At 48.3% G+C, this 21260-nt stretch overlaps 1 pseudogene across 1 annotated transcript in view; it reads right to left on the bottom strand.

The window, feature by feature from the left end:
- Positions 1-995: 995 nt before the first annotated feature.
- Positions 996-21260, bottom strand: part of LOC147464652 (protein CHAPERONE-LIKE PROTEIN OF POR1, chloroplastic-like) — a 31389-nt pseudogene continuing 11124 nt past the window's right edge. Inside the window, exons 3-5 of the transcript XR_015188603.1 lie at positions 2000-2380; positions 1820-1896; positions 996-1408 (exon numbers count right to left, since the gene is read on the bottom strand). The product of XR_015188603.1 is annotated as a protein CHAPERONE-LIKE PROTEIN OF POR1, chloroplastic-like (transcript). The remainder of the gene's footprint in view (positions 1409-1819; positions 1897-1999; positions 2381-21260) is intronic.

Here is a 21260-nt window from a genome sequence, read left to right as displayed (position 1 = left end):
GTGATACGCCCAAAGGTTGTTGAGAGATAGAGAAGAGATAAGTTCGAGCTTTTTGTGTTGCCATAATGCCAGCATTGTTAACATCTAACATGCAGTTTACAAGGGTGCAATTCAGAGGGTGCCTCTTGAACATTCAACGTTGGGTCAGAACAGGAAACCTTCGAAACAAAAGTGTTCATCCAAGGAAAAAGATCAATGAGCCAGTTAGCACTAAACCTCTCATTTGCAAGTGCTGAGAAGGCAACTGCTCTTGTTAAATCAGGTGGTATAAATCAACAGGCTACTCTTCACTTTGCAATGTAGTAGCTACAGGCAGAAGAAACTTTAATGTGGTAGAAAACAATCCCAAAAAACCTCCAAGATCTATCCAACAAGTGTTGAACTCCACCTGTTACTCAAGACGGAACATAGCGGGAGGTCACCTGATATTTACTTATCACATGGGTTCAATAGAAGGATATTTTTTAATTTCAAAAAATTGCCACATCTTCATTTACAAAGGGGTATAGCTTCAAAAAGAAATACGGATTGAACACAAAAAGGGTGTGCTATATTCACAAAAAAATCACAGGTAAGGAATTTTTATGATACCCTTTGAACGCATGAGATATAGGAGTTCTACATAGAGTGAGCGCCCGAGAGAGGTAACTGGGATCCATACAGCAATTGACAAGAAAATCCTAATTGCAAATTTAATCATGGATTGACTCATGTCAAATGAAGGTGTATCTTTAGGGGGAAGTGTTAGGTGTGTGCTTTGAGAATAATAGGACAAGCAAAAGAGAATACCACCACCAAAAAGGAAGCCACTACTAACCGCACTTCCCATTAGAGCCTTGAAGATTGTAAACAAATTTTCAAGTCCACAAGATTTAAACCAGTCCTCACCGCTCAGTACTACAAAAGCAGTCATTAGCTGACACTCTGCTTGGAATTCGATAGAAATCCCTCCCAAGACGGTCATTCAAGTGACAATCACTACTTCAAGAGCATGCTTTCTTTTGAACAAATCCCGATACATATTGATATTCACCACTAATGGGTACATTACAAAAATGTCGATCGGGTAAATTGGCTAGTGTGACAGAAATAGTAATGGTGCATTAAAAAGGAAGAAAAGCTCTATCTACTCTAGAAAGTGTGTTACTGAAACATTTAACGGACATCCTTTTGAGCACAGGCATAGATGAGTGCTAGAGCCACCACTTGCAAGTCCAGCCTTTTGAGGCCCGGGTATACAATATCTATAAGGTGTCCTTACTTCAAGAAAGTACATGCAACCCACATGAATACATATGATATCAGTGCCGTTATGATTTCTAGGCTCCAATTCGGAGGCAGTAAAGCCATTGGCACGACAGGTACAATGAAGGAGCCAACCAACCATCCCACAACAAGCCCGCCGAATCTGAAACCACAGACATGCTCAATTAGATCAAATGCTTGATGAATCAGAGAAACTTATTATATATATACATATACACACACACACACACACACACACACAGAAAAGTTCTGAGCGTACAAATTATAAGAGAGGCTAAAACACACAAGCAAGGCAACACAAGAAAACAGATGAAGAAGAAAAACTACATGACCTGATATGTTTCTAAACAAAAATAAGATTTGAAAAAAGAAAACCATTATTCACTTGAAAATCCTTTTAGAAGAGGCTTATGTAAAATAAGTTAGAGAAGCTTGCTTGACTGAAACTGTGAAACAAGTATTCTACTCTAAACAACAGACACGGCAACACAAACAAACAACAAAAGAACGAATTCTTTCATATCAACTGTGAATAAACACTTCGAATGCTTACCCAAGCATGAAGGACCGCCCAATGCTTTTGAGCCTATAATTAAGAAAATACAAACATCCTGCTAGAGAAACAGCCACCTGCAGATAATTCGATTCTTAAGAGCAGTCTCACAATCATCTTTGATTAGAATAAAGCTCAACAATGTTTGTAAAATGCTCTTTCATATGGTGGTTGCATAACCTGAAATGCGGGGCCCCCCTCGGCTGGATTCATCACTCCACACTCCCATAAGTCCAAAAAAGGCCGCCCTCTGTAGTATAATTTGAGAAGGTGGAACTTCAAAAATATTCAGAATTCTTTTCACCCACGGAGGTGATTCTTCAACTTTCTTTTTAAGGTTGCTCTTAAGATTGATTTTTGATTTTTTCCTTGCTCGGAAGCTTTCCATGATGATTTTGTCATGAGCTGCCTCAACAGCTTCCCTACTTCGTTCATGATGTGCATATTGTTCAGCAAGAAAGTTGCGAGCTGATTGAATCTCTACCTCGGATGCATCCCGAGTAACCCCTAAAACTTTGTGTGGATCTCGCACATAGATTCTCGGGAATACAGCTGTATATCCTGCAAAAAAAATCATTGGAATATCAAGAAAAATTGTTCATGCCAGGTTTCTTCAGCTGTCACGTACATGTAAAAGTACAGAAATCACAAGGCACCATAAAAGACGTCATTCCTTTTGCATGGGACCAATTCTGACATACAGAAATACCTGCACTTTTCTAGTTGGAGTGGGAACCAAAAACAGCCAACATTGGTACAAGGTCAAAAAATGAAAAAATGAAGTTGTAGCTCGAACAGAAGCATTTGCAAAGGGCATTAACAATTAAACTTCTCCTAAGATCAAACCCATTTGCTATAGTTTTGAAATAATAATTGTTTGTTTTCATTGGTTCGCCCCATTCGGTCCATGCTCATTCCAGTAGTAGAAAGCAGGTATCAGGATTGTTTGTAGATAGCGAAACCATTAAGGCACTCGCTGGCAAACCATTTGGAAACTTACTGAACTGCTAGCTTGTGTAAGGATGGCTACTTATTTAGTGAAAGAGAGGCAGAGACCATCAGTGTAATCACCTGTCAAGCGGATGATCAACCCGAACTCACAAACTGCAATTGCAAGACTGAGCAGAACAATATAAATGACACTTGAAGACACTAGACAACACGAGAGAAGCGTACTTACCCTCCACAGAGTATTGGCCCTCTAAGTCGAGCGCCCCATGTTGTATATCTTTACATATCATCTCAAGAGTTTTTACAATTGTTTGTGTGACCGTGCAAGCTGATCTCAATTACATCTAGCACTAGAGCCCTTAATTTATGGGAATGTAGCCTCAAAAGCGACTCAAAAATCATTTGCTAAAATTAATTTTAGGTCAACAGTTGTCAACTAAATGGTTGCACAAAAGCTTCTCCCTGATAAATATCAGCCATGTACAACAGTGCTACATAAGCATGCTGCAGCCATGTCTTAGTTCATACAATCCATGACTTGCAGAGGTTTTTGGGTTGCATTTCACTAACGCCTACGCCCAGAGAAAGTCCCTTTGTTTTTCCATTTTCCTGCTGCTTCACCACGTGTTAGTGCCACGTCATTGCTTGTCACCTATCCCTCTCTTAACGAAGAGTACTTTAAGAGTTTTTGTCCCCTCGATTACACCCACATACTCAAAAAATAAACCACATTGTTACCAGTTACTACCCGATGCAATCATGCATACAAATTCAATCTTTTGGACATAAACCCTTTTGATGAAGAGAGAATCCTGCAATAATTCATCTCCAAATACAGATATTGTCACGTGCACATTGCACTTGAGGACAAGCTACTGCTAGAGGTCAGCATCAGTCTTAGTTATCTTAGGATCTAGCTTGGCACTTTGTGAGCCTCTAGCAGGACATGCATGATCAAGTAGGTCATTGTCACAAGACGGGCACCACGTGCCAATAGAAAAGAGCAGACTGAGCAGACTTTTAGCACTTCAATAACAACTGAACTGAGAGAGAGAGAGACGACACGCGACACAGAGTGGCAGAATTCCACCCCAAAGAGTATTGGCCTTGGCGCCCCTTTCGGTATTTCTTTATATTGCATCAACAAAGTACAAGCCGGTACTCCAGACTCTACACCTTCTCCAGGAAGCATGCCAGAGAATGAGCCCTTAGCACATATTTAAAGGCCCTAGGCCCCAAAAGCAGTTTACAGTAAAAAGCCTTCAAACTCAAAAGCATCTGGTCCAAAAGCAAAGCCAAAAAACTACCGGCGTAAATCACGGAAATCCATATAGCTGCCACGTCATCAGCTAGCACAAAACGCGAAAATCCGTACAACCTGCCACGTCATCATGCTAGCACAATTTTCGGAAATCTACCACGTCATCAATTTTGCGTGTGTGCGGGTCCTGCTTTATTTTAATCCTTTATGTCACTTGGGGCCCCATCGGACGGGGTCCCCATAAGTTGATAGGACTTCTTCTGTTACTTGTTCTTCTTAGGGTTTAGGCCCCTCGGCCAGCATTTGCAAGTTGCCTCCATTCTTTAGGCTTTGACACGTCAACAATTTGTGACATCTCCCCTTCTCAAGGTTGGATCAAAACGTACGTACTGATCCGTTCCGTACCGTACGAACGTTCTGTACGGATCCGTACCATACGGAACGATCCATACGCCGTTTTTTTTTTTTTGGGCGGGGTGTGGAAAGCCCGTACAATGTTGATTTAAAATAAAAATCCAAATCTCTTGCAATAGTTACACAGTATATGGTTGTCTTGTAAAACGTGTCTTTGAATGTCTCTATAAGTTGTTGGCTTCTCTCTTGTTTTTTATTGAAAATGTCCTAGAAAATTTAGTACTTTGCGGTTTTTTTACAAGAGTACGTATTTTTACGTACGTAAAATTTTTTCCTATACGGAACAACGTACAGTACATACATATACGCCATGTACAGTACATTTGGTACCACCTTGCCCCTTCTTGAAGGAGAGTAATCGTCCGCGATTACAGCATATCTGCAAAACAACTCAAGTTAGCTCAAAAATTTCCGAGGGACAATTAGTTTGCTCTTTTTATTAAGGAGTTAGCTTCTCCTTTCTGCTCTTTTGATCAAGGAGTTAGCTTCTCCTTTCGTCTAGATCGGAACTCTTGATATTCCGGCGTAGTAAAATTAGCTATCACACCCAGACCGTACTGATCTTCCACGGGTGTCTTGATGCACTAAAAAATTACATACCCAAGCAATCTCATCCAATTAGGAATATTCAGTAGCTGGCACATCACAATGCAACACAAATGCTTACATATGCATGTTACAAGACATAGAAACGTAAAGCCGTTGAACACTCCTCCCGCATAACCTAACAAGGTCCGAGCCGGGAGATATTCAACGACTCCCTCATCACTCCTCCTGCATAACCTAAAAAGGTACGGGCCGGGAGATATAGAGACCTTTTACAACCAAACGCCCCCCCAGACCGCAGCCTGCGTCATTTGGAGGTGCTGAGAGTAACCACTGCTCATCTTCTTAATACTCCTCCCGTATAACCATCCAGGTTCCGGCCGGGAGTCACAACAACAATTATTTTACAAGCATTCAACCAAACGCTCCCCAGGCATCGGCCTGCGTCGTTCGGAGGTTTTCTAGCATACAACATAACGCTCCCCAGGCATCGACCTGCGCCATTCCGAGGTCAAACAATACCAAAACAGTATTTCTCACTTCTCCACCCGGGAGTAAAATCACCAATCATTGAAACCAGTATTAAAACCAGAGTTAAACAATTCAAATCGGCACCAAGACAGGTTTAAAACAGATAGCATCCATTTCAAACAAATTCCAAACAGGATCACCAAACAAGTTCTCAAACAGATTCTCACACAAAATTCAAACTTAAAAAGCAATCTCGACATCAGTCGAGCTCGAAAAGTCGACTGACTTTCCATCCTAAAACCTGCACCAAAAAAATTAGGGTTAGGTTCATTCCATAGGGTCGTAGCCGAGCACAGCATGGTCCATCACCTCTTGGACAAACAGTGTTTCTTTGGCGACAATGGTAGTCCCAAGATAGCAATCACACGAAGCTCTCAGATTGATAGCATCACGCTCGCTACTGCTGCTCGCCCCCCCCTTTGCTGCGCCATCGCTACCCCTCTCCCCCCCCCCCCCCCCCCCCCCACACGCTGCCTCTGCGCGCTAACCTCCCCCCCCCCCCCCCCCCCCCCCCCCCTTCCCGCTGCCCCAGCGCGCCCCCGCCCGCCCGCTACCCCCCCCCTGTTCTCGCGCCCCAAAGGCTGCCCGCTGCCCTCCTCTCGCCTGCCATCTCCACCCCACCCCCCCGCTCGCTGCCGCTTGTGCACCCGCACATTCCTGGCTGCCCACTTCGCCCTCGCCGTCCCCCCCGCCCCCCCCCCCCCCCCCCGTCCTCTTTGCTCCCGAAGGTTTTCTGCACCTGGCTCGACAACGCTTTCTCTTCGGACAAGTGCTTGGCGTACTCGTTCGCAGATTTTCTTCATCGCCCGCTTCTTCGTCTCAGCAGTAGACACAGATGGAGGCTCCAGCTCCACCTCAGAGGGACTCGCCTGAAGCCCCCTCGCCCGACCCCGCTGAGCCCACCATTCGACTTGCTCTTACGCCGGCAGAGCAAGCGAGCCTTGCCTCAGAGGTAGAACGCTTGCAGGCGACTTCTGTCATCTGCAAGGTTCTCGGCACTCGTCCCAGCAGAGGAGAGCTGCGAGATCTTCTCAGGCCCGCCTCCTCGCAGAGGTGGGCAAGATCTTGGATGTCCAGATTCTCGGACGGGGGTACTACCAGATTGAGTTCGAGACTTCCGAGATGGCCTCCAAGGTCATAGCTATGAGTCCATTGGCCATCCGAGCAGCACGCGCCCACTTTCGACAGTGGCGACATGGTTTTGACCCGTCTTCGGATGTGCTAGTAGAGGAGGCGGACATCCCCATTTCAGTCTGCTTTCCGGGTTTACGGAGGGAGTACCTTCCACTTCTCTCCAAGATTGGCTCCGCCATCGGAACTGTCCTAGAGACACCTCGTACGGCAGCATCAGTAGCTGCCAAGGCGGCTGGCATCCCTTCAGTTCGAGTTTTGGTCAGAGATACCCACACACTCCCGAAGGTCATCCTTCTGCCTCGGGTGAGTGGGGGTTGGTTTAGACAGAGTGTGGAGTACTCGGGTCTCCCGAACCAGTGTTTCATTTGCAGACAGATGGGCCACCTAGCGAAGGCCTGTCCACGGAGGAGACCACGACCCGCACCGCAGCCTCAGTCCCAGCCTGCCAAGGCTGGGCCGCAGCCACAGCCAGCGACGCAGAGCACAGATCCAGCGCCACCCTCCGAGCCTGGGGCTCCAGCGGAGGAGGGGTGGCAGCAGGCCTGTGGCCGTCGACGCCAGGGGCCACAGCGACAGCCTGGCACTCAGAGTGGCCCCCAGGTGCCTACTCAGTAGCAGTGGGTTCCCACGGGGAACCGCTTTGGTCCTCTTGAGCAGGAGGAGCCGCCTACGCCAGCCTCCACCTCCGCTTCACCCTCGCCAGCCGCTCCGCCTTCCGATCTCCCCTCCTCCTCCTCATGCCCTCCCCCGCCCTCTGCTACCGCTCACTCCCCACCTCGCCCCCCCCATGTCTCTGCCGCCCCACCCCGATTCTCCTCTCCCCCGCTCCCCCCAGCCCCTTCTCCCCCTCCTCCTGCTTCAGTACCACAGTCGGCTCTGGAGACTGGACCCTTGCCGGCGGCCAGGAGATCTCTTGGCAGCGCCTTCGCCACGAGTCGCCTAGTGAGAGAGGGTCAGCCCTTCTTGCGGTCCCCCACTGCAGATTCAGACATCTCCTCTTGCAGCTATCCCTCGTGGTTTGACGAGCTTTGACCTCCGACGCCGCTGGGATTTCTTCGATTACGGGTTTACTCGTTTTCTTGGCGATTCCGCAGCAGACCACGAGGCAGCCTGCTTCAGAGTCCACGCTTTGTTCCTCGCCGCTAGGGGGACAAAGGCCTTGGACTCAGCAGTTGGTTTCTCCTTCCCCCTCTGTGGCAGGACTGAGACAGAGTGGTCCCTCGACTCAGTGGTGGGATGGTTGCATACACAGGTTCTCGAGTTCTCTCACCAAATGGGAGAACTTGGCGTTACAGATCTGCTGCAGACTTTGTGGCCACTGGCCAAGTTTGCGGTGACACCCCCAGATTCAGCAGGATGTAGACACATTGTGGTGTACTTTTTTGCTGATATGCAGTGTTTGCCTTGCTATTATTCATTCATAAGGACTCCTGGACAGAGGAGGTTGCTTTACGCACGGCTCGCTCTACTTGGGCTTGGACCAGGCACTCACTGCAGTCTCGCCTATCTAGAGGACGCTCGGATGCGGATTACTCCCCATCCAAGCCTGCTTCGAAGATAGCTCGTCTTGCTGCTGCGGCAACATCTGTTCTCTCTCGCTCCCCATGAGGATCGTCTCGTGGAACGTGCAGGGACTAGGTGGACCCCAGTTTCAGCGACAGCAGGGCCGATTGCGTCAGGAGCTTCAGCGATGCCTTGTGGGAGGAGAGATTGATCTCCTTATGCTTCAGGAGCACCATTTGTCTGAGAGCCGCATTCGGCGATGTGGTCAGATTTTGCGTGGACGCTATGATACCTTTTGGTCAGCTGCTTTTGGACCTGGAGGCGTCCAAGGTGGGGTATGTATGACTATTGCGGACTCATTACAGCAGGCCATTGTGGGCAGAGGGATTATTGTACCAGGCAGGGCTCAGTGGATTACTATGCAGGTTCAGGGTAGCCTTGTGGGTTTCCTGAACATCTATGCGCCCAATGTGGCGAGTGCTCGTGCAGAGTTTTGGTCACAGATTGTTGAGTCTTTGCCACAGGTTGACCAGTGGTGTGTAGGAGGGGACTTCAACATGTTGGAGGACCCTTCTGACAGAATCGGAGGTAGCCATGCTACTGTGCATGGAGTCGAGTTAGCAGCTTGGGAGAGTTTTTGTATGACGTTGAGGGTCTCGAATACATGGCAGCATTCTGGCTTTGTGAGGCCTCCAGAGAGTCTTACCTTCTCTAGATCGGACCGCCGAGTGGGAGGAGTGAATCTATCGCGCATAGATCGCTTCTACACTAGTGACCACTTCAGTGACTTGGGGGGATCAGTGGGCATCCTGGCAGGGACATCCTTCTCGGACCATGCACCAATGATCCTCACAGTGGCAGACAGGCAGAGGAGTGGGAGCACGATGCTTCGCATCCCAGAGCGGGTCTTGTTGGACTCAGCACTCAGAGAGAGGGTCGAGGCTCTATGGACAGAGGGCATGGACAGCCAGGCTCCACCTGCAGACAGAGTGGCCTCAGGCCTAGCTCAACTCAGCCTCTTCTTTCTTCAGGAGTCTTTGGCTCGACGGGCTGCAGCGAGAGAGGAGGAGCAGCGTCTCAGACGAGGCATTGCTTCACTACAGAGGATGCAGGAGCAGCATCCAGACAGTCCATGGTTGGAGGAGCAGCTCCAGCAGGCTCGACAGGAGCTTGCTTGCACAGAGGAGAGGCGCCATGAGTTTGCCTTCCACCGGCATGCATCTCAGTGGACTCAGGTGGGTGACAGAGTGACAGATGTTTTTTTTGAGACAGTGGGACCTCGGCACTCGCATGCCAAGGTCAATCAGTTGAGGAGACCCGATGGGTCAGTTGTTTGCGAGCCAGAGGATATGCGTGCAGTTGCTACTGACTTTTACCGTGAGCTACTGTCGGCTGTGCCAGAGTCAAAGAGACAGGATGCATGCAGGGAGCAGGTTTGGGCACAGATGCCTTGTCTTGTGACTGAGGAGATGCGGCAGAGGCTTGAGTTGCCTCTTCAGCTTGAGGAGCTGCACACGGCTCTTAGGGCCCTCCCTCGTGGTAGCTGTCCAGGTGAGGATGGGCTGACTCCCAGCTTCTTCTTGGAGTACTGGGACCTGCTTGGCCCAGATCTTTGTAGTGCCTTTCAGTACATTCTGCACACAGGAGTGATGCCGGATAGCATGAGTGAGGGCCTGATTTACCTCATTCCAAAGGAGGGTGGCTCCTTGGATGAGATTCGACAGTGGCGTCCCATCACCATTCTCAACTCAGCCTACAAAATTCTTGCTAAGGCTCTGAGTTTGAGGATTCAGCCACTCTTGGAGAGCCTTATACATGGGACTCAGACAGGTTTTGTCAAGGAACGCAGTATCCTTGACAACATCTTCACTTTTTGGGAGGCTTCTGCCCTTGCACGGCTCCGTGGGGAGGACCTTGTGATTCTTCTTCTCGATTTTGAGAAGGCATACGACAGAGTTGACTGGGACTTTCTAGAGGGCACGCTACGTAGGATGGGCTTCTCAGAGGCTTGGATCAGAGGGGTGTCAGCTTTGTACAGACAGGCCCACAGTCAGGTGCTTTTGGCAGGAGGTAGAGGTGAGCGCTTCATGCTCACACGATCGGTCAGACAGGGTTGTCCTCTTGCCCCCTTTCTCTTTCTGTTCTATGCGGAGGCGATGAGCAGATTTTTGGTGTCACAGCAGGTTGGTTTGAGGGCTTAGCACTCCCTATACGGGGAGATGAGCTTCTGGACGCTGAGTTTGCCGACGACTCAGCCTTATACTTAGAGGGCCAGGAGGCCAATTTACACAGATGTGGGCAGGCTTTGGAGACTTCTTCTGCTGTGCATCGGCGCACTGATCAACTGGAGAAAGACAGTGGCTTTCTCAGTTGGTAGTGCTCCTGTGCCAGATTGGATGCCAGGAGAGGGTTTCAGGTGGATTCCTCCAGGGACTGCAGTTCGGTACTTGGGTTGTCAGGTTGGTTTGGACTTGTCCCCCGAGCAGCAGATTGCTCCTCTTCTCCTGTCCATCAGGAGAAAGCTGTTACATTGGAGCTCAGCACGACTTTCGCTGGCTGGTAGAGTAGTAGTTGCCAACCAGGTGTTGTTGGCGACTATGTGGTACATCACTTCTTGCTGGATCTTCTCGAGTTCTTGTATCAGCCAGGTAGAGAGGCTGATCAGGAACTTCCTTTGGTCTGGTCGCGACACTCAGATTGCCCGAGCCAAGGTGGCTTGGTCGGTCATCACACTTCCTCGTTCTCAGGGGGGGCTTGGGATCATTGATCCAGCACAGCAGAGCAGAGCCCTTCTTGGGAAGTTCATCGTCAGAGGACTACTGCCAGGCGAGGAGCCCTGGAAGGAGTTCTTGTTGCAGAGGCTTCGTGCCAGGGTGCCTCAGGCAGGAGGCCCTTGGCAACCTTCGACCAGATGGATCTTTACAGAGTTGCGCCGAGTTGGTTTGAGCAGGAGACTGGAGGACCGATTCGCTGTGAGTTTGCTTCGGTCTTGGGAGCTATTGCGGCGTGGCCTAGAGCAGCGACAGCCGACGTGCACGGAGGAGCGCCTACGGCAGCCCCTCGTCTGGAACCCCATGGTTAGCACTCAGAGAGGCCACTTGGTTGGGAGTAGGCCTCATGTTTCTTGGGGTCCCATGGCAGCAGGTCCAGCGCGCTCTCTAGGTGACTGGCTAGAGTTCACAGGTTTGTCAGAGGAGGTGCAGGTTGTCCAGCTACAGGGCATGAGAGGGGTTCAAAGCATGTGTCAGGACATCTCAGAGTCAGTTCCAGCTGATTGGCTCACGCCTCTCGAGCCAATAGTACCCCGGTGGATGGGAGCCTTCACACGACTGGAGGTTCTCATTTCAGTCAGGGCTTGCTCAGAGACTGTCCCAGCCCTGCTCTTCGAGCTTCAGGGTGGGGGACGTTTACAGAGAGTTGCAGTAGAGGCCCCGCAGGTAGCAGAGTGTTGTTTCCAGAGGATCCGAGTTGTGGGCATCTGTGGGAGGACTTGCGTCATAGACCCTGACCCAGCAGCTCTTGAGACAGGACACTGGAGGCTATGGGCTTGGGAGTGCTGTCCACTGGCACGAGTACAGTGGGATCCTGGTGAGTGGCTATGGAGGGACCCATTCTCTTCTGCAGACCGCCCAAGAGTCCCTTTCTTTCAGTACACTGTTCTGCTTGGACGTCATATACTTGCAGCACAGAGAGAGGCCCGCCCCGCTGCAGCACGTCATTGGCAGGAGGAGGGTCTCACAGTTGAGTTCTTGGCAGCTTTTTGGTAGAGGCTGTGGGACTCCAGACAGCCGAGGCGCGTCACCTTGTTCCAGTGGTTGGTTGCACACAGAGCCACAGCAGTAGGGAGCTGGCTTGTACATTGTGGTCTCTCGGCCGCATGTACAGCCTGTGACCAGTTGGTGGAGAGTCAGCGACACTGTCTTTGGGACTGTCCCTCGGCCCAGCAGGTGTCGCTACGAGTTCTTCGGCTGATGCCTGCCCTCTCCACGGCTCGACAGTACACTTGGGGGGCGGCGGCTTGGTCCACCCTCACGGGCCCGGCACTTCAGTTTGAGCTATCTTCCACCAGCAGGATGATAGTGATACAGGGGGGTCGACCTACACTCCAGCCTGCTACAGACCTTACTCCACAGGAGTGGAGCAGTGAGAGAGAGGAGTGTTGGGAGCTCATCAGCGGCCTAGCTCTCTGGTTCATCTGGCGGGCCCGTTGTTTCCGCATCTTTGAGGCTCGCCTTGTACCACCAGCAGAGACTGTTCGTGACTTTTGGCACTCTTCCCGTAGGCGTTCTCCGTCCATTCGTTCTGATGAAACTATTGATTACAAGAATACGAGTCTACTTCGTCGATTCGTGAGTGAGCAAGGCAAAATATTATCAAGACGAATGAATAGATTGACCTCGAAGCAGCAACGTTTGATAGCTACGGCAATAAAAAGAGCCCGCATCTTGGCCTTGCTGCCCTTTTCAAATAACGAAAGTTAGATTATTAAATAGAATAAATTAATCTCTAGCAGATTCTTTAACTTATCAAATGAGCATTTACCCCGAAACAGATGCAATTCAAGGTAGTTTTGAGTTTTGTTGAGTCAAACCGATCGATATCTACGAGGTAGTCTGTCCTTCCGCCCCCCCCCCCCCCTTTTTTTTTACTACGAGAAATACGTAACTCAATTTGGAATTTGGTTTATTCGCCTCTCTTCTGTCTAAATGAGACTTAGAGAGGCGTAACTTTACCGCCGCGGATCATCAAATTTTTATTTTGCTAACTTTTTCTATGATCATAGAAAAACAGTAGGCATCTGGAGTAGCGATTTGAGCAAGTGTCTTGCGATTCAAGGCAATCCGATTTTTGTACAAACTAGTTCGGTGCCGACTAAATGGCAGCCAGGCCCAAAAGTATCTATTCCTTTTAAAGTTCACCGCTTCAACTTCACGAAAATGGTCGGGATGTATCACTAACTTACAGACGTGGTAAATTTCAATGTCCAAGTTTTTGCGTGCGTTCCAACACGGCACTGGCTAAGTTGGTCCAAAGTTGCTTAAGGAAGCGAATCCAGTCAAGGTTGAGAGACTTGAATTCACCGGCCGGCAATCTAAACTTTTACATCCATATCTTTTCTTGAGCTTCTGATCCCAGCTAAAGGCATCAACAAAATCTTTTTGCCTCTTTTATCTACATACTCCAAGTTCTTATTGAATCCTTGAATTATTCCCCGACTTGTGTTGTGCCCACCTGTCGAAACGGGAATGGCAGGCCATTGGATATAATAATCCACTTTTGCCTTTGCTGATTTTTGCGAATATGAGAATACCGCAGGCAGCTGCGGCATTGCATCATCAGACAAGTAAAATGGATTTTCTGATTCTTCTGAGTAGGGTTGGGCGATATGAGATCTATTTGCTTGCCTTGATTTGTGGTAGATTCGCTTTTTCAGAGCTAGAACCTGTAGTGAGACGTAATTGTCTATTTTTGTACCCTTTGAAAACGAGGCATGAGGCTTTTTCTTTCTTTAAGGGCCCGGAACCGGGACACATCTAGCCCAGATATCTCAGTTAATTTTACTACCCACTGCCTGGTCTGGTCTTGGGGATCCTGGTTATTGAATCTTGCGGCGCGGGCTATACAGCGGCGCTGTTCCTTTCTTTGCTTTAGAGGAACACTTGCTTAGAAAGGCCTAAAATAAATTGCATGCATGGAGAAGGGAAAGCTATGCTTTCCCCGTGTCTCCCTTCAAAAAGGGATGGGATCCAAGAACTAAAAAAAACAAGAATAAAGCGCTTCTTTCTTAGCTCCTGGCCGCTTTCCTGAACTGAGCCCCGGGAGACAAGACAAGTACAAAGTAGGCGCGGTGGATGTTTCTTCGCCTCATTCCATTCAGGCCTTATAAAACGAAGCACGCAAAAGCGCTTCTTTGGGCCAAGGATGGGATGAAGCGCTAAGTTGCTGGAGTTATCACTTCAACGTAACTTGCGTTACATACACAGGTGCTCTCCGAACCGTGCAAGATGGTTACCCATCACACGGCTCTCCAACTTAAGTTACCTTAGGGAAAAGGGTTAAAATTCGTTATCATGGTTTGGTTTTCTTTTGCCTCGCCAAATAACTATCATCCATGAGCATTTAGGTGACCTCAGGACTAGAGCCTTTATTTATTTTATTTTCTAAAGTCAACAAAGCATGTGGATCGAGGGTTTGTTTGTTTCTTAATAGGGAAAGGATTCTTTTCTCCTTTACCTCGCAAACATAATTAGAGGATAAGGCATCGAGTCGTGCTCTGGCCAAGGCAAAAGGACCCTGGCCCTGGAAGTCGTGCATTCTAGCAACATCTTTGGTGTGGGATTGCCAATTCCCTATCTGGGTGTTCTGACTGGCACAAACCCTGCCCGGCACTGCTTAAGTGTGCGGCGTTGGTCTGTCCGCTGATTTAGGCCCCTTTCCTTCTGCGACACTAACAGCACCCTATGCTTACATGGTTCTTGAAGCGAAAGGTAGGCAGGTATTACGAGTCCTCTGTCCCACACATCTATCTAGAAGTGTGGTTTACCGGTTTCACTGAATGCTCCTATCTCTTGCCCCGCCCAGCAAAGGTCGTGTGAGTGTACGGTTACGCTTCAGATATTTGCTATACCCATATCGAATCCTAGTTTCCCTTATCTCCAGTGCACTCGCTTTGGATCCTCAACACACAGGGAAAGACGCGGTAAGGAAAAAGCCTTAGCTGCCCAACACGTCTGGCTGATCGTTCCGCTAGCATCTCGCATTCACGAAACCGTTCAACTGAACTGCCACTTAGGGGCGTAGTTAGAGATACGCCAAGAGTTGGCTATTTCTAGTTATCTCTTTTTATGACATGCTGTTGTTGTCGTCATATCTTACACATCGATTAGTAATACTTGTTTTGCCGTGGGTGTTTTTTTGCAGTATCCCTTTCTGTCTCTAAGGAGGGCTTCACTCGGTGACTTCACGGTCGCCCTCCAAACGATCAGAATGAGGTAAAGCTTAAAGATACGTTTGATACTCGATTAATTTTTCTGTGCCTCTAGTTGGGTAGGCGTCGGTTCTTTGTTTTTGTTGGCCGGATCCCCCTCTTTGAATCGTACGTGCAAGTCTCCCTGCATACGGCTCGCGTCATTTTTGACAAGTAGAGGCGCCTTTATTCGCTGCGCTAATAAAACGTATCTTATTTAGTAGCTTATGTGTGTATGGTTGCTGTCTCTTTGTTTTGTAATTCCCTTCCAAGGTCCCCCTGAGGATACAGAAGAGGAAAGCAAATTTGCTGTAGGCAGCGCCGTCTATTGCACTGTAAACTTGCTAAGGCCCTGGCCTCGGGCCCGGCGCATAGGTCTAGCCTAAGCGGCAAGGCTGGCTTCTTATTCTCACTCCTCTCTCCAGCTTGAACAAAAGAAATCGGCCTTTCCATTCCTTGGTATTGGACACAGCATGAAAGAAATTTTGGAGCTGATCCATACTCTCAGAGGACAGCTTGAGGGACTACAGGGCAGCTCCGACCGCATGCGGGAGCGCCGCGAGGCTTTCCTTCGTCTCTGGCGCCCTGGGCCGTTTTACTCCATGGTCCAGGGGGTGCTCAGATGGCACTACTGTCCACCTGTGTGGCTTTTCCCTCCTCCCATCTCTTGATTTAGCCCCATTGTATATATGCTGTTTTTTCATTGGGAGAGTCTCCCCATCATGTTTGTTGTAGCCCTCTCTTGCAGAGGTGGATGTAGCCCTATGGGCAGCTTTCATTAACTAATAGAAGGATCTCTTTCTCGGAAAAAAAAAAAAAGATAGCAATCACACTAAGCCTCCAAGGTCATCTGCTCGAAAAGACATCTACTCAGAGATGTCAAGAAATTTCAAGATATAATCTGCTTGGGTACCATGGCAAGCATTTCAGGATACCCCACTCTGCCAAAAGTTGCACTCTGAAGGAAGATGTCAGAAACCATAGAACTTCGAGCAAAAATTTTCTTGAAAGCTTGCCAAGTCCTTGGAGTGTGCTGCTTGGTAGCTGTAGACATCAACATCTGCATGGCACTGCTTTTGAGAAAAACAGTGACTTGAAACAAATCTTGGATCCTTCTCTTGCAAGTGATATTAATGGCTTATGCCCTGTAAGACATCAGCGGTGAAGACGGGAGCGCGCCTGTTGCTAATTGGACTATTTTCTTATTTTTAATGATTAAATCTCTTTTTTAGGATATTTTATTATGTGCACTAAGAACTGTTAAAAAGATTGTAGCTACAGGAACTGCCATCAGGAACGGACAACTCTGATGTGTCATTTGATGGGTGACGGTAAACATCGCAAAGGAGTTTCCGTAAGTTCGGTGGAAAGGGCCGGGTTACGAGTGCCTCTGATGCGTCACATGATGGGTGACGGGTGCATCAGTAAGGGGGCATCCCGTATGCTAAGGAGGAAATCCGAACTGAGTAAGAAAATACGCGTAAGAACACAAGCAAAAGAATAAAGATGGGTTCAATGAAGCTTTTTGCGAAAAGCAAGAACAGTCGCGGGAGGACAGATGTTTTCCCGCGAGGAGTCTGTGTTTGCATTGCATCTGTGTCGTGTCCTGCACCCAGGGACGCCTGGAATGTGTCCGTGTAGCATTGTTTTCACTAACTGAGTGAGTTTTTAAAGTTTGAACAGGTTCACACTTTATTTTATAAAGTGACCGGTCACTTTTATTAATATAATAAAGCAGGCAAGGCTCTTATAGAAAAAGCCAGCGCTAAAACCAGCGCAGGGGGGGCTGAATTGCGATCTCTCTCTCTCTCTCCTCTCTCTAGAAAATGCGATTTTCTCTCTCCTCTCTCTAGGAGCGCCAAGCTCTACTTTTGGACCCCTATTCCTGCCGGGTGTCAGACCCTATAAAAGGGTAGCCAGCGTTTCAGTTTGGAGGAGCCGGAAGCAGCAGGAAGTGCAAGCGCTGGCATTCTGAAGCAGAGACTCGCGACGGAATTTGCAAGTGCTCGCGTGACGACTAAGTACGGAGGTTGATTCTCCGAGCAAGGAGCGACAGGTATAAGGTGTTGATACGCATTGAGAATTGCTGCTTTGTGTGGTTTGTTTTGCAGGAATCTCTCGTCTCAAGGGAAGGCCCTTCACGGGAAGTACGGCTTCACGCCTAAGTCCCTTACGGGAAAGTACGGCTTCGCGCTTAAGTCCCTCACGGGAAGGAACGGCCTTGTGCCCAAGCCCTTTACGGGAAAGCACGACCTTCGGGTCTAAGACTACAGAACGGAAGGGTTTCCTCGGGTTCTCGTGCCTGTATAAGAATTCTCCCTGAATAAAAGAATACTCTGAACGGGGGGGGGGGGACCAGAAGATGTTCCGATCCCCAATACTGTGTCGATCTTCTCCCTTCTCTCATGTTTTTCAAAGAATTATAATTTTCAGATTTTCTAAGTGCTCGTGTACGCTCCCGTTTTGTGACAGCGCCCGATGCGCGATGAAGTAAGGGTGGGAGTGGCTAATAAGTCCGGGTTGGAGGGCGAAGATACCTGGAATAAAATTCCAATAGCTCTGTCTGCTCTTTTGTAGGACCGGTATGCTTTCAGAAGAGCACACGCCTGATGCTTTGATACCACTGTCACAAGACGGGCACCACGTGCCACTAGAAAAGAACAGACTAAGCAGACTTTTAGCACTTCAATAACAACTGAACTGGAGAGAGAGAGAGAGAGAGAGAGAGAGAGAGAGAGAGAGAGAGAGAGAGACGACACGCAACACAGAGTGGCGGAATTCCACCCCAAAGAGTATTGGCCCCAAACCTTGGCACCCCTTTCGGTATTTCTTTATATTGCATCAACAAAGTACAAGCCAGTACTCCAGACTCCGCACCTTCTCCAAGAAGCATGCCAGAGAATGAGCCCTTAGCACATATTTAAAGGCCCTAGGCCCCAAAAGCAGTTTACAGTAAAAAGCCTTCAAACTCAAAAGCATCTGGTCCAAAAGCAAAGCCAAAAAGCTGCCATCGTAAATCACGGAAATCCGTACAGCTGCCACATCATCAATCAGCAAGTTGGGTCACTGGATCATATTCAAAAGCCTGTTAAGGCTCGAGCACAGGTGATTCATACTGCACAGTCAATGGAAACACCTGCACACTTGACGGAGAACATGCAGTCTCCACAACCTGTGCCTAAGGTGCAAGAACAGGTGGCTGAGATGCCAGTCTTTCAAGCTGTGCCAGTTGAGCCCGCCACCTTTCAACAGCCTATAGTTGGTTCTAATGGGCAAGGAAGCAACCTACAGGCTATGCAACAGGTCTTCCCACCACCTTCAGTACACCCTGGCTATTTTGGAGGTGGATCGGTATTCCATAGCATGGCTGGTCATGCACCTGGAAATCAGTTCTACACGCCAGGAACAATGTTCGGGAGTGCTCAAACGATGATGCCCAACCCCATGTATGGTGTCACGGGCATGCTACCAGGGTTTCAGAGCACTCAGAGCCAAGTTGGGATGCCACAAGCAAATTTTGGTATGGCTGGAATTACAAATCAGCAGCCAAATATGGCGTTTCCAGGTAAACTTAATTGCGGTCAGGGAACACCAATGAACCCTAATAATGTTCCCATGTTTCAGTCACTTCCATATGACAATTTAACGCCGCTGGAGAGGCCAACTCCGTACAAAGAAGGTGGCAAAGGTGTGTCATTCACGACCTTTACAAGGTTTGATGACAGGAAGAAGGCTCTCTCATTCCTCCAGCAGTTTGACAAGGCCTATGCAGGGGGAAACTTTACAGAGGCTTCAAAGGTCCGCAAGGCAGCCACTTTCTTGACAGGGAATGCAGGACAATGGTGGACAACTTTATTGCTTCAAGGGCAAGCTCCGTCCAGATGGATTTACTTCAAACAGATTTTTGTAGTAGCATGGTAATCTGATGACTTTGAAGCAGATGTCATGACAGAATGGCACCAGCTTAATGCTGCCACTTGCAGAAATCTGGATGATTACAATCGAAAGTTTTGGAAAGCTCTACTTCCAGTAACTTCCTATAGGTTTCTGCCATTGACAAAACAGATTGAAAAATACTGTTGTGGCCTACCCAAAGGATTGAGAAAATACTGCACGAAGACCAAAGTCACTACTTTGACGCAGCTCATCGAGGTAGCAAACACTGGCAATGGTTTGCTCAAGGGAGAAGATTGTGAATTTAACACTGGCGTCAAGGCAGGATCAGGCAAGAAAAATTCAGCCAAGAAGCACGTTCCCAATGAGGCTCCGAAAGGGACTCAGGAGTCAGCCAATGCAGGGAAAGATAAAGCTACGGCTGAATCAGAAAAAGGACCAGCAAAGAAATGGAAAAGACGTTTTCCTCGCAAGTCAAAAGAGCAAAAGAAGGTCCTGAGGACAGAGAACAAATGCTTTATTTGTGAGCAGCCTGGCCACATTGCTTACAATTGTCCTACAAAGAAAAGGCCAGCTGATTCTGAAGACAAGGAGGACAGGAAAGGAAAGAAGCCCATGGCTTGTCTAGTGCCAAATATGGTGGGTGACAAGCCAAATTCAGATGCAAGTGAGCTTTGCAGAGCATGGGGAAAGGTCAGGGATCAAACAGTGCTTATCTTCTTTGACCCAGGGGCCAAAGCCAACTTTATTTCCCCAGAATTGGCTTCAAAGTTGGGAATCAGACCTGAAGAGATGGGGTATACAGCAGAGGCAGGTTTGGCATGTCCTCGCCATACAGAGGCTGTGACACCCATCATCGGAAAGGTGCGCCTACATATCCAGTCCTATGTAGATGCTGAAGAATTTTATATCATGCCACTGGACGGATGTGATGTGTTGTTAGGTATTCCTTGGTTGTTTCGTGTACAGGGAATCATGGATGCCTACAACAAAAAGATCACTGTACAGAGCAGGGGAAAGACTCACATTTCGGATGTAAAGCTTAAAGGGGAGTCTATTCCCACTGTATCAGCTTCTGCTATTACTTCTGTAATGAAAAAGCATCTTTCTGCGTACTTGGTTTTTGCACGTGAAGTGTCAGATTGTGATGAATCAAATTTATCTGTGTTAGATAAAGAAAGGTCAATGTTTTTACAACAGTATAGTGACTGCTTTTCCGATTCATTACCGTCTCAATTACCGCCAGAGAGACCCGAGGACCATGCGATAGATTTGGTGCCAGGCAGTAGCCCACCAAATAAGCCTCCGTACAGGGTTAGTGCGGCTCAGCAGAAAGATAATGAGCCAAGTACAGGAGCTGTTAGAAAAGGGGCTGATTCAGCCCAGTTCATCTCCATTCTGTTCTCCAGTGTTGTTGGTGCAGAAAAAGGATGACTCATGGCGTATGTCACGAGGACGTGGCAGTTATTAACCATGTCACAGAGATGTGGCAACTGCTAACCTTGGTTGTTGGTTTCTTTCCAATGGGGTTTATTTTATTTGTTTAAGACCCTCTTTTTGAAGTAGCAAACGGTCGGACATTGTATGGCCAATGTGAACGGTAGATTCACCCGCAGACGGGAAGTGGTCGGCACTGGAATTCGTATGGTAAGAGGATGTCTAGGCTCAGAGCAAGATCATATAGGTCCCCCCGTCGCACTTAGCAAGTTGGTGGATACTAGGAAGTGAACTCAATTAAGGCGTAAAGTCAAGGTGGGACTACCAACAAAAAGTATCCGACAGTTGGGCCACATTGCATTTTTGGATGCGGTCCCAATGAGGATAGATGGTCAGAGGACCAGTGGGAGCCCAACGGAAGCATCTCCTAAAATTTAGGGAACTGCTATTTTGGGCCATGAAATGTGTTCGCGTCATTACCTCCGGTATGACTAGGGGAACATTTTATAACTCTGCCGTGAAGTCAACTGGGCAACCGGTCAAGATATTTTTAAGCGGCGAACCCGAAACGGGCAAATGCTTGTAAATGCGCCAAGTGTCGAATTTTCATGCACTTTCCTCTTGCAGAAAAATGGGCGCTGATTTTTATGCTGGGAGAGGCCTCATTTCAGCTTTTGTCACAGGTTAAGAGCTATGGAGTGCTTCCTTTCCCTCTCATGTACAGTGTGGTGCTAGGAGTGATGCCCTGCACACTACACACTGCTCTCTCTCCCCTACGTGCAGTTATGTGATGCCCCACAAGA

Source organism: Adiantum capillus-veneris, chromosome 1 (genome assembly GCF_014529385.1).
Source record: "Adiantum capillus-veneris isolate H3 chromosome 1, ASM1452938v2, whole genome shotgun sequence".
NCBI lineage: Eukaryota > Viridiplantae > Streptophyta > Polypodiopsida > Polypodiales > Pteridaceae > Adiantum > Adiantum capillus-veneris.
The sequence above is the reverse complement of the archived record's forward strand: the minus strand, read 5'-3'. Positions and strand labels throughout refer to the sequence as shown.